Genomic DNA, 13,755 nt, shown 5'->3' on the forward strand with positions numbered 1-13,755 from the left:
GCGTGAACCATACGAGACCAATTACCGTATTATCTGTTTGGTCAAGACCATACACCTGGCAACGCTGATGGAAGCATGAAAGAAAGAAAGAAGGAAGGAGGAGGAGGAGAAGAAAAGGAAATCTCAGGTGTTGCGCAACATGAGGAAATCTCTACCATTTTTTGTGTGGAATTTGAACACGTGGTGCTTTGCTGCTTCGGGCGCTGTAGTTATGCATCGTGTTCTGTCAGTGACCAGGCAATGATGTTGCTATGAATTTAAGACCGTCGAGGCACATGTCCCAGATCCTAGTCAGTGACGTAACTAAGGGGGGCAAACGGAGCTTGTGCCGTGGGCGCCGAATTGGGGGCGGAAAACTGGGCAAATATTTATTTTCACTATAAGGCAAGGAAAGGAGTTTTAGCAAACTAAAGATCATAAAAAGAGACCTCAGAAACTTAACAGAACAACAACCACTCACCAAGCTTAGGATCATGTCCATAGGGCTTAAGTTAGCTTCAAAGCTAACTTTTGAGGACATTATAAAAATCTTTGCAATCAAAGAGCCCGCAAAATTAAATTTTAGTTCCAGCCTTTTATGTTTTCATTTAACTTACATCGATTTAAGAGATTTGTAAAATGTGTGAGTATAATACTCGAGACAACAGCTTGACTGTTTGTCATAATTTAATATTCTATTCTAAAGCATCAAACTGTTCATTCTACACATTCATTCTACACATATGCACATCCCGATATAATTCAAAAAAAAAAAAAAAAAAAAAACATTGTAATTTGCAGTTATTATGATATGTCAAGCATGCTACCCTCAAATTATTTGGCAATCAAATACTAATTACTTTGGGGTTTTATATTGTACTAAAAATTAACTTATGCACTGCACTTTCGGAATCAAGCTTTACCAGTTGAAGAAAAATGGAATAGGAGAATTATTGTGTGATGCCAATATGAGGTGTAGTCGAGGAGCATTTTTGTTTGGTTGGTCACGAGCGGGGGAAGGGGGCTCTAAGGCGAAAGTTATTGCCCCAGGCGACAAACTAGCCTACTTGCATCACTGGTCCCGGTTGGGGCAAACTTGAAAAGTAGCTTGCGTGCCAGGGATGCCCACAAAGGGGGAGCTATGACGCAAACTGCGTCATTGAAATATTGGGGGGGGGGTAAAAATCTGTATAAATATGTTAGAGGGGGTGTAAAATTTAATCGAAAAGAATATTTTTTCATGGAAGAACACCTACGGATAGACAATTGGGGGGGGGGGTGCGTCATGGACATATGGGAGGTGGGCACCACTGTTGCGTGCAGTGCACCTTTGATGCAGATGGTCCGGGTGCGATTGTTGGTGGGGAGCTTAGACATTTGAATACATGATGGTGGTTTGTATTTTACCAAATCTCGCCAGATGTAGGTTCACATCTCATAATACGTCGGTACTGGAAAATAACGCTAAATGCCAATCAAACAAACAAGATAATACAAATAAAAAATAGCGACTACTAATAAAATAAACTTGGGTAATTTATACTATTGTTGAAATGCAGTATTGCTTTCTAAATATATACTTCCACGTTATTGTATGTATGAATTAATACTATTTTCGTCTTGAGAGCATACGTACGTATTCAGTAGGAAGTTTTTTTTTTTTTTTTTTTTTTTTAAACAAGACAAATAGATTACATTCTCATGATGAACTCTGTCTTGGTTATGCTAGGTACCAAAGGGTTCCCACCGACCTGGAAAATCTAGGAAAACTGGAAAAGTCCTGGAATTTCATGAAAAGCTTTAAAAACCTGAAAAAATCAGGGAATTTTAAGAACGGATTTCAACTTTTCAACTTTTTTTTCATACCCGGATACTTTAGATGGGAATATTTTATAAAATAAATTAATTTATTTTGCAAAACTTCTCTACGTATACATACAAGGAAAAATACAAGATGTTTTAAAAAATTCGACAACATTTGAGAGGTGATTTCTGACTCAAAGATAAGACAAAAAGTATAGGTTAACCTAGGTACAGAAATCCGTCACTTCGGAATTATAGGTTGCCGAAACCATGAAAAAATGAACTTTATAGGTCCATAGCTCCAACACTACAGAACCTATAGTAGTGGGATCAAGATTTCACTTAGAAACTAGTATATGCTCTATCCAAATATCCCAGTTTCAGAATCCTGTGGTACTTCCGCAACAATTTTTATAGAGATAGTTGGTGAGTACTTCAAATTATATGTACGTAGCCAAACTGACATCATCTACGAGACGAGTATCACCACTATTTTTTATCCGACCTATGTACATTTTCTTATCTATGTGGGACGTACAAGCCACTAATAGGAAATTTTATTTTTAGAGATGAGACTCGAGAATACGTTCTTCAATTTATAAAATAAAAAAAAGGAACTCAGTGTTAAAATATTTTTCTTTTTCTTTTCTTCTTTTTATAGACATATACAAGGGCGGATCCAAGGGGGGGCTAAGGGGCTATAGCCCCCCTTGACGCTCAGGTTTACACTGGATAAAATGGGCTTCAATTCTGCTTCACACTGGATAAAACGACAAATTATGGTTTAGCCCCTCCCTTGATCATATCCTGGATCCGCCACTGGACATATACATGTACTTATATGTATAAACATAGAAGGGATAGTAAGGGACATTTTAATTTATGATTTTGGAACTGAGTTAGATTTTTCTACTTAGAATAGTTTATATTGCAAGGATCCTCACATCACAACAGACACACGTGTCAATTCAACACGTGCTATTGATTATAAACAACCTAGCAGATAAGAAGCCGACACGAAGGACACCGAGGAACACCGAAGGCAGACGGACCTCTCGGAAGGACCCGAAGAGGACAAATAAAAGGAGGACCACCGAGGGACCCAGAATCAGTCGACCAACTGATCGCCTAACCTTTACCTTTCTATATCGCTGTGGACTAGGAGCACCTCTTCCCTACCCTATGTCGCACTGGACTGAGGATCCCATCTTAATCTTATAATCCGAATATAACCTACAACCTGCCGAAGTGTTCTGGAAAATGCCATGAGTGGAAGGGTCACCCGGCAAAACATTTAGTATTCCTTCACTTGGTCATTGAGGAAGAGACATTGAATCAGTGGCGGCTCGTAAGTATATGATATGGTAGTGCCAAAACGTACACAATAAAAAAGCGCATATCCGTAAAAAAAATACATGTAAAGGCATAAATAACATTATTTTATTACAGTAACACACACACACACACACACACACACATTATATATATATATATATATATATATATATATATATATATATATATATATATATATATATGATAGATAGATAGTTACTTAGAATAAATTTGTATGTGCCTATAGTAAACTCATTATAAACATAAAGCAGATTTTGTCCCCCCCCCAAACAACACACACGGAAAACAAGATAAAGCATTGGCTACATCACAACCCGGCCATTCCACGTAAATATGAGCCTAAGGACAGAAAATTGTTTTAAATATATTTTGCTCGTTATTTATATAAAAATGACCAGAAAGGTTCAAAATTTACTATGCAGATCGATTTCTTGTTAAAACGTTTTAATTTTTAGTCATTTTGAGCGATTGAAATTCTATGCTGTACGAAGCCAGTCGAAGGGAGAATTTACCAACAATATTGGACACCCCTAAACAACACATGGTAAGCATTTGATTCAGTTACACTGCGATGTAGACAAGCACGTACACCTTAGGAACTGAAGCTCAGAAGTTTTAAAGCTGTTAGTATATTAAGTAGTCAACTATTTGACTACTTTTGGTACCAATGTAATTATGTAAGGCCCGTTACAAAAAAGATGTATTTTTTTCTATACAACTTGTACTAAACGTCAGAAGTAGTCTATCTTTTGCAAAAGTAAAAATGAGCACATGGGCAATACAACAAGAAAATAAATATCATTATATTTATAATTTAATAGGCAAAAACTGCGTAACGGGTGTTACATTGCCAATGTAACGGGTGTTACACGTGAATTGTTAGCTTGGTTTAAAAGTGATATTTTGTGCACTTAGGCTAGCTCTAAGGCTCTAAATAGGGAATTTGAAGTTAGTAAAGTTATAGAGGGTCCTCTTCTGAAGACATAAATTATGGTAAGGATGAGCAGTGGGCGAAATTAAGGGACATTATACCGGAGGTGATGAAATGCACTCCAGAGAATATAATATCTAGGAGATCGTACGATGGAGGACTCCCTCTCATTCCCCCGTTAAGTCGCATACTCAGGGTAGTGATTAAATAGCATAAAAGTGCCGTATTTTAATTGAGTACTCATTACATACCAGAAGTCTACTTCTTTATCAGAAGCCCAATACGCTGCTTTGGAAGTCTTCGTTTAGCAAATCATTAGAGGCTGCAGCGCGACAGATTTACATTAAGAAACCAGAAAAACCCTACACTACAATGATGTGTACGCAGACTCCGAATGAAGTTGTGATCAGCCCTTTGCGGAAAGATGTTTGTGTTGGAATGTTGTCTTGCTGGCAATGAAAGATGAAATAAGTAACAAAGATTATCGTCAAGTTGGAATCCGTCAAGGATTTTCGGATGAAAATTTTGATATTAGAGTTATGTTCTTGAAATCTTGTGGCGAAAAGAAATTCGAACTACACCGAAGTTTAGAAAGTATACTAGTGACGTGCCGTAAGGGGGGTTTAGCGGGACGACGGCCCCGGGCGCCAAAGTAAGGGGGCAAAAATTCGGTAGGAAAAGAAAAGGAAAGAAAAAAAGAGAAAAAAATATTTCACATATCAGTACAAATTAGTATGCACTTAAATCCTCGTCCTGTTTTAGAATTGGTCCTATAATGTTACTCATATTAGGAAAATGCATGTGCACATATGGTATATAAAATGGAAGGAAAAAAGTAATAAAAAATCCTCGAAATCAAAGAAAAGCAGGTTCATTTTGGAAAAGTTTCTTATGGTTTGCCCCAAGAAACCATAGTCGCTTCGCGGCTGGTCTGTCGACCTGACTAATATGTACGGGAGCGCCATTGTATACTCTTGCCCCGGGCGCTGATTTTCCCAGCACGGCACAATATAATTTATTTTCATGACGTGATTGGTAAACTGCCAAATCCGATTATGAAAATTAAAGAATAACAAAGTTGTAGCAGTTTAGTTCCAGAGTTAATGTCACTGAAGCATAAGAAAAATAGACTTTTGTTTATGATCAGTGTATCAACAGACCTACATATTTAATACTGAAACTTCCTACATTCTTCTGATTTATATGTTTATTATTTTGTGTTTTATTTCCTACACTGTACTGCATATGTATTTTTTATCAATTAACATTGTAATATTTTGTTCTTTACATAATATGTTCATTAAAAGTGAAGTTGGTTTAACTTCATTCGCACTGTGTAACACCCGTTACAATTTGTGTAACACCCGTTACGGTATTGAACATTTTTTAAAATAAAAGCCGTTACACTTATGGAATTTCTGATTCTAATATTCACAACATCATACTTTCAGAAAAGTGCACACATAATTGGAAACAAATTCTGATCTGGACATTCGCAGAGTTTGGCTTAACTTTGCATGCATCTGAAAGTGCATGTCCAATTGCTGTAACACCCGTTACGCCACATTTTTCACTCTCACTGAGTTGTGGTATCATGTATATGTAATAAATTAAGTGTTTACTAAAATACACAGACAAACGGTGATGTTTCGAGGCAGTTTGATATATCTTGACCCAGTAAGGACATTTCTATAACAATTTCTATTCGTCCAAATGTAACACCCGTTACGATGGAATGGCCGAACCACAAATTCAAACTGTTTTTCAAATATATGTTTATGTTAAATTGATGCAATCTTTCCTTATTATGGATCACTTGCTTAACACACAATTTTAAATTAGGCATTGCATTTCCTAAATTTTTAACAGTTTGTCGTCACATGATAGGGACGAAAATGGATATTTCAGTAAATTACTTGCCGCATTCATCGTAATGTATTGCTCTGGTTTCACGGAAAGTAGTTACAAATATAGAGAAAGAAGAAAACAGCACTATACTTAAATACATAGCATCAAAACTTCGCAAAAATATATAATTTACAAGTTACATACACACACCACGTTCAACACCACAAACACTCAGGCGCACAATGCGTTTATGTTTCAATTAGGGGGGAATCATACCTGCGTTGACAACACAATAATGAATTAAACTCCAAATCGATTTTTGGGAGGGTCAAATCTAGATGGTACATATTGATATGAAATAAGTAACTAGTTTGGAAACACTGCAATAGGAACAATTGAATCAGGAGTCACGTGTTAGAATTCCAGGCGACTTAACTCCAAAACAGAGCTCCCTTTCCTAGAGCATCAAAATATAAGACGAAACAAATCTCCCGCTTCGAGCCACCTTCGATCGTGGCACAAAACGCTAGTTATTTCTCCGTACTTTCCTCCTGGTCTCCAGCTAACGAGCATGCGCACAAACCATTTTTAGAACAACCGGGAGAGCACGCTGATACTTGGCACGAACAGAGTAGAGATACATGTAGGCCTATATGTACTGCTAGCGCGCGAGTAATTCTGAGCGCATTCAACCACTGAGCGCGACTCAAACCTGCTTCTCGTGAGCAATGATGACGTTGCAAGGAAAGTATTGTGCATAAAATTAAAAAGTTTGTTATTTAGTAAGATGCAAATATTATTTATATTATTTTTTTTGTATTATTTGTGGCAGTGCCATGGCACATTGGCTCCCCCTCAGCAGCCGCCGCTGCATTGAATTAGAGACACTTGTATTTATCATATTTTTGTAATAAAACTTGGTGAAGGGGAAAAGATACCCGGTCTATCATTTGACTCTACCAAACATTACATGGTGTAGCCACCGGAGTTTTGTACGGGGCGCTCTTCTTCTTAACTTTTCATATAAACACTGACGAGGTTAGTATCATAATTCAACTAAATTTTACACAATCCCTCCCTCCCTCCCTCTCTTCTTACCTTTCCTGAGTGCGATTTATGCCGGAAACATAGGTCAGGTAAACGGACGTACAGATCAGGAGAGAATAATATGAATATGACAGAGGGTGCACCTAATTTATCTTTTAATATGCCACATTTAACGAAGTATGCGGGACACGTGCACGAGGATCTGGACAGGTTTTTTAATGCTATTGTACCATATGGCAGCAATGCAGGCATGGTCACCGGCTAAGAAAAAAGGAAATTCTACCAATATATTTACAAGACACGGCACTAGATCTCGTATTACAGCTTAAAAATTAAAATCAATTTGATACGATGATATAGAACAATCTAAAATCTAAGTTAATAGCTTTATACCTGTAGGCCAAAGGTCCCATCGTATAAAGCAGAACAGGAATTGTTCGACGTACAACGAGGAATGGACGAGCCAATAGACTCATGCTTTTTACGTAAACTTCGAGCAATAAGGCAGTTATTACAGAAAGCGAATGAAGAACAAAAGATCCACCATTTACCTTTGGGTTTGCAAAGGGATTTCCTTCATAAGATTGCACTAGAAAGGTTTGCAACGGTAGAAGCGCTGCAGAATAAATTAAACACACTTGAAGCCGCTAATGACCTTTTAAGGAAAAGAGAACACGCAGACCTATCACAAAAATTACATATGTTATACGGCCAGAATAATATACCTAACCCACAGAATATATCCTATGGTTTACCAACCGAACCAAAGTCAATATATCCAGGATAACAGTTATATCATCATACCTATCCTGTGCAGATGCAACCTGTTACACAACCAATGAACAGATATATACTTGTATATAAACATCAAAGTAATCCTTCCATGGCAATCCCTCAACCCAGCCCTCAAGAATTTCAGATCTCTAGTCAAGAACCTAAGACCGTTCCCTACCAAGAGCAAAATCCTCCACAAAGTGGCCTTTCTACCTTGGCCAATAAAATGGCAGAATTGTCGCTGGTGATAGCCCAGACGAATTATAAAAGCTATCCGAGGAATAGGAACCAGGGAAACAGAAAATAACAATAATAATGGGAAGAAAAAACAATCAAAAACCCGGAACAATCAAAAAGCTCCTCCCACGGAAGATCAAATTTTGGTGTGCGCAATATGCAGGAAGCGGGGGCATGGTGCACATGTTTGCTACAAGCGTCAAAAAAACTCATAAGGCAGCCCCTTGACAAGGAAGTCGACAGTCACCATCACACGGAACGAGGAAACCTAAGAGAAACTGGCAAAAACTACGAAATTTCTGTAATAAAAAACAATCAAGACAATTGGCAGAAAGACGGGAACACATTGCATTATAGGACGAAAATAACAGGTCGAATTTAAAAATAAAACTAAATTAAGCCTTCAGAATGCGATAATTGATACAGGAAGTACTGTTTCCTTCTGGCCAGCACAGACCCTTTCCCCCGGGACAAGTTTAATTCCATTTCAGACAATAATAAAAGGAATTTCAGGCAATAACATTCATTTGAACGAAATAGCATTAATAAAATTTAAAATACGTCAAACAACATTCACTCATTACTTTAGAGTAATTGACAAGACAATGTTAATAATTATAGGAATCGACTTTCTCCAACGTTCGCATTCCACCATCGATTTAAACAAGAATACAATCTCATTTTTTAAACGACCGAGGAAACCGCAGTTACCAGTTCAAAGCACAGAGAATACATTGTCAGCTCTAAGGACTCAGATAGTATCGCAGACAGACCACAATTGTTTATACGTGACTAAGCAAATAACTTTGCCTCCAAGATCGCATACATATATACAAGTAGCAGGACAGCAAACAATAGCTGACAGATAATATATATATGTATCACTGCTTCCTGGATTATGCGAGAAGTATAGGTTAAATGCCCTCGATCAAAAGATAGAAACAAGCAAAATGATAATTTTAATCTCAAATCCAAATGGCAAATGCGTAACTGTAGAAAGGAATGCGCCAGTGGCAGCTCTTGAGGAAGGGGACGAAATTTCTTTTAACGCCATAGAAGAACCAGATTTTTTTGAAAAAGCATATCAATTTAAGACAAAAGAAGAAACGGAAGAACGTCTAAAATACACAAAAGCACATTTAAATAAAGAGTTTGACGTTACCCCAACCTGGAAGAAATCAAAAACAGATAATCTATGACTTGTTATTTAAATATAGAGACGTTTTTGCATATGCCCCTGATGATATCGGATATTTTAGGAGATACGTTCATAAAATTAGAATTCCTAAGTCTGCCGTATTCCACGACCGCTCCCCACGCATTTCATTAAATATCAGAAGTCAGGTAGATAAACAGATTCAAGACCTTATCTAGGCAAGCATAATCAGGCCTACTGACAATAATGAATTCTCTTCTCCACTTCTTGTGCTCAAGAAGCTTAATACGAAGGAATTTCGGATAGTTCTCAATCTGCACAAGAGTAACAGTTACACCAAGTATTTATCAGTGCCATTTCAATCAAAAGAGGACGTTCTAAACTCTGTAAAAGGGAAAACTTTCATAACAACGGCCGATCTCTCGCATTCCTACTTCCAATTTTTTTGCATCCTAAGAGCCGTAAATATATGACTTTCGAGCTCAATCATAGTAGAAAATCATACGAATTTTTAAAGTCACAATGGGCCATTGCACGTCTAGTCAGAGCTTGTCTTTAGCCATGAGAATGATTTTGGAAGGACTATCAGATAGGATTACAAGTTTTGCCGACAACCTTGTCACTAGTTCGTATAATTTTCCACAGCACTTGCAGGATTTAGAATTATTATTCGAGAAGCTTAGGAAACACGATTTTTGGGCATCACCCAAGAAGACACATATTGGCTAAGAGGAACTTAACGTATTAGGACACCTTGTTAGTGGGGAATACATTAAAATATCTCCAAAAATAGCTAAGAAGATACGAAACTTTAAGACACTGACTACAAAGCGGATTCTCAAAAGCTTTATCGGCCTGTGTTCATATCTTAGGGCCCACATTAAAGACTTTACGTTAAAAATTGAGCCTTTCCAGCAGTTAGTAAATCTAAATCCAAATTTAAATGGACAGAGCATCACGACGTTCTCTTCGAACAACTGATAAAAGACATATTAAACGCCCCATCACTCGCTCAGTTTGACGATTCACTAGAAATCCTTGTCTATAGCGATAGTAGTAAATTTCAAATAGGGGGGATATTGGTCTGCTATGACCCAAAAACTGACACTGAGAAGGTGATTGCGTATTGTTCTAGGAGGCTAACGAAGAGTGAAGAGAAAGCTAGCATATGGCAAAAAGAGTTGTACGCTCTCATATACACATTGTGCAAATTTCGCTACTTTCTACTAAATAGAAAATTTAACCTGTACGTAGACGCAAAGTGTATAGCGACGATGAAAACCCAGCTGGACAAAGTCGGGAAGTATGCAAGATATAAGCAATTTTTTGCTGATTACGATTTTGATATACAATATTATCCTGGTTCAAAACCCCAGCAGATATAATCAGTAGGCTCGAACAAACCCAAGATATTAAGAAAGAAGGGTAAAAAGAAAAAGATAACGAAGAAAAAAGAGAAGACTACTATGCTTTTAAATCAAATAGCCTTCAAGTTAATACCATAGAAGCAGGAAATAACAAGCCTGTACCGAATGTCACAAGGGAGCAGCGCAAAGATGAAAATTACAAAAACATCATTTCCGTTTTAGAGGGAAGGGAGCCAGACAAGATCTCTACAGTCAGATCAGCACGATTTTTTTGTCTTAAAAACGGCATCTTATATCGAAAACAAAACCACACTGATTATGGATTACTACATCTCTTATGCATACCGAAGTCCCTAGCCAATTTGTGGTTCATAACCTTCCACCGCAAGGCGACCAATCCGCATTTTGGATTTTAAAAAAAACATACAAAACCGCTATCAAGAAATTTTATATGCCATATATGAAAACTATCTTGCTCACAAGATACGCACGTGTGCAGATTGCCAACGTCTAAAGAAATTATCACGAAAGAAACAAGCCGAACTATTACATCACCCGGTGAAAGAGATAGCAACAAGATGGATATATGACGAGCTGGGGTCCTTCCCAAGCAGAGAAGGAAGAAATAAGTACATACTAGTAGCCACACGATATATGATTGCAAAAACAGTAGACGCCATAAACGCGGAAAAATAGAAAAAATCTTGGAACATGATATTATTCTCAAATTTGGAGCTTTTACATTATATTGGGACCGACACCCAGTAAATGGAGCAACTCGTTTACAAAATTTGGCGCAGAAGTACGATTTCGCCTATAAGTACTCACCCGAATATAATCATGCTTCCATAGGGTTAGTAGAAAAAACTAATAAAATCATACAGATTTGTCTCAAGTTTTTCGTACAAGAACACCATACGGATTGGAAAAATTGGTAACCGCACGTTATTTCTAGTATCAATATGTACGTACAAGGAGGGACTAAATATTCTTATTGTTTGGTTACGAACCTAGAATCCCGACAGAATGTACACTCGAATCAAAACAACATATACAAATCGACAGAGATAAACTAGCGGCCATCAGGAAGAAAGTACGAAACAACCTGGAATAGGCGTATAACAGACAAAAGCAGTTTTACGATAAGCGCCATAGACAGACAATTTAAAATCCAGGATACCTTGTTTTGGTATATTATCTCACAAGGAAAATAGGTTTACCCGAACACTTCACAGTTACTACTACGGCTCGGCACGCGTCCTGGAGAAGATTAATTCAAATTTATATCGAGTAGAATTACCGCCTAAATTTAAGGACAGAATTCAAGAAATTGCGGTGGACCGTTTAAAACCATTTTACGAGGACCAAAAAGAGGGAAGACAAAATTAAGGAGAAAGAGACACAAATCTAAAAAGAAGAATTTAACAAAATACCTAGTACTTACCAGGAACAGAAGAGGAACTAACACCAAAAGAAACGGAAAAAAAGAGAGATATGCACTGACATAAATTCGCACCTCTTTATTTCAACTATAAACTATATCTCATTCTGTTATCCAACTTCGTGACATTTGTGTTTCAACATTTTTTCTTTTTAGTTTCAAAAGTCATTAATCCTTGCAAGGTCGAAATATAATGCTTTCTAGTTTCTAGCATCGCTTTTTCAATACGAACGTACATGAATGCTTATTACGTCATTTTTTCTCCTTATACAGGATGTTCATAAATTCATGCTCTTAATAATAATATACAGAGTGACCAGAAATTCACATTCTTTATTTTTTCTTTTTTTAAAAGAAAAATTTACTAATTCCAAAACCGATTCTTCTCCTTTCATTCGTTCTAATAATAATTAATTTGTTCCTCGCCTTTCATAAGTCCCGTTACAAAACAAAATTTAACCTATTGGCTAAAAAATATCTTCATCATAAGGAAAACTCAATTCACTGGCGCCTACTAATACTACGAAAGAGAGACCACCGATATAGACTACTCATACCGGATGTGACCAATCCTTAATAAACTGATATTTTTTTTATCACAGTAATGAGACTTCTGCCCACTTTGAGGGAAATGATAAACTGTTTTTGATCCTGCTTAGTAAAGACGGAACTACAATGTCATTACCATTATGTGTATATTTAACAAGAAGTTTTTCATAGTGATCTTAGTGTATCATAGCGTTTATAGTGCTTTCTAATGTCTAAACAGTATCTCAAGTGTGTCAGTGTTGTGGTAAAGTTATCTTTCACTAATTAAAATTGTGTATTTTCTCAAAATAATCTTCCAGATTATTTTTTTCCAGTGTGGGGGTGCAAGGATTCTCACATCACAACAGAGACACGTGTCAATTCAACACGTGCTATTGATTATAAACAACCTAGCAGATAAGAAGCCGACACGAAGGACACCGAGGAACACCGAAAGCAGACGGGCCTCACAGAAGGACCCGAGGAGGACAAATAAAACGAGGACCACCGAGAAACCCAGAATCAGTTGACCAACTAATCGCCTAACCTTTACCTTTCTATGTCGCTGTGGACTAGGAGCACCTCTTTCTTACCCTATGTCGCACTGGACTAGGGATCCCATCTTAATCTTATAATCCGAATCTAACCTACAACCTGCCAAATTGTTCTGGAAACTGCCTGAGTGGAAGGGGCACCCGGCAAAACATTTAGTATTCCTTCACTTGGTCATTGAGGAAGAGACATTGAATTAGAGACACTTGTATTTATCATATTTTTGTAATAAAACTTGGTGAAGGGGAAAAGACACCCGGTCTATCATTTGACTCTACCAAAACATTACAATATCATTAAAATAACTTGAAATTGTAACAATGATTATACAATTTTTCAATACATCAAAAGATTATATAAATGATTTCGAATTGGAAAAACAATTTTGATTGTAAAACCATAAAGGTAACGTCACTCCCGCTTTTATTAATATCTAATGGCATAACATTTCAGTGTTTTTTGAATATATACCTTGTTACAAACGTTATAAGATTATCAATAAATAAATAAAATTAAAAATTCAATTTTATTTGTTTATTATTTGTTTTTCTAAAGTTTCTAGTTCTTTGTTTTCTATTGTACCATATTTTTTTTAGTTCTCTCATGTATTACATTTTCCTTTTATTTTTTTCAGTTACAAAAACTTGGAATAAAATAAGTAGTGCAAGCCATTAAAAGCGTTTACATTGACGGACACAATTAATCTAGACAGGCCAATAAGTGGGGCATGACCAAA

At 36.8% G+C, this 13,755-nt stretch overlaps 1 protein-coding gene across 2 annotated transcripts in view; it reads right to left on the minus strand.

The window, feature by feature from the left end:
• LOC145664680 (organic cation transporter protein-like) overlaps positions 1-13,755 on the minus strand; it is a 148,963-nt gene that overhangs the window by 94,987 nt on the left and 40,221 nt on the right. The window lies entirely within an intron of this gene.

The sequence above is a fragment of the Thermobia domestica genome, chromosome 1, assembly GCF_964235325.1.
Source record: "Thermobia domestica chromosome 1, izTheDome1.hap1.1, whole genome shotgun sequence".
NCBI lineage: Eukaryota > Metazoa > Arthropoda > Insecta > Zygentoma > Lepismatidae > Thermobia > Thermobia domestica.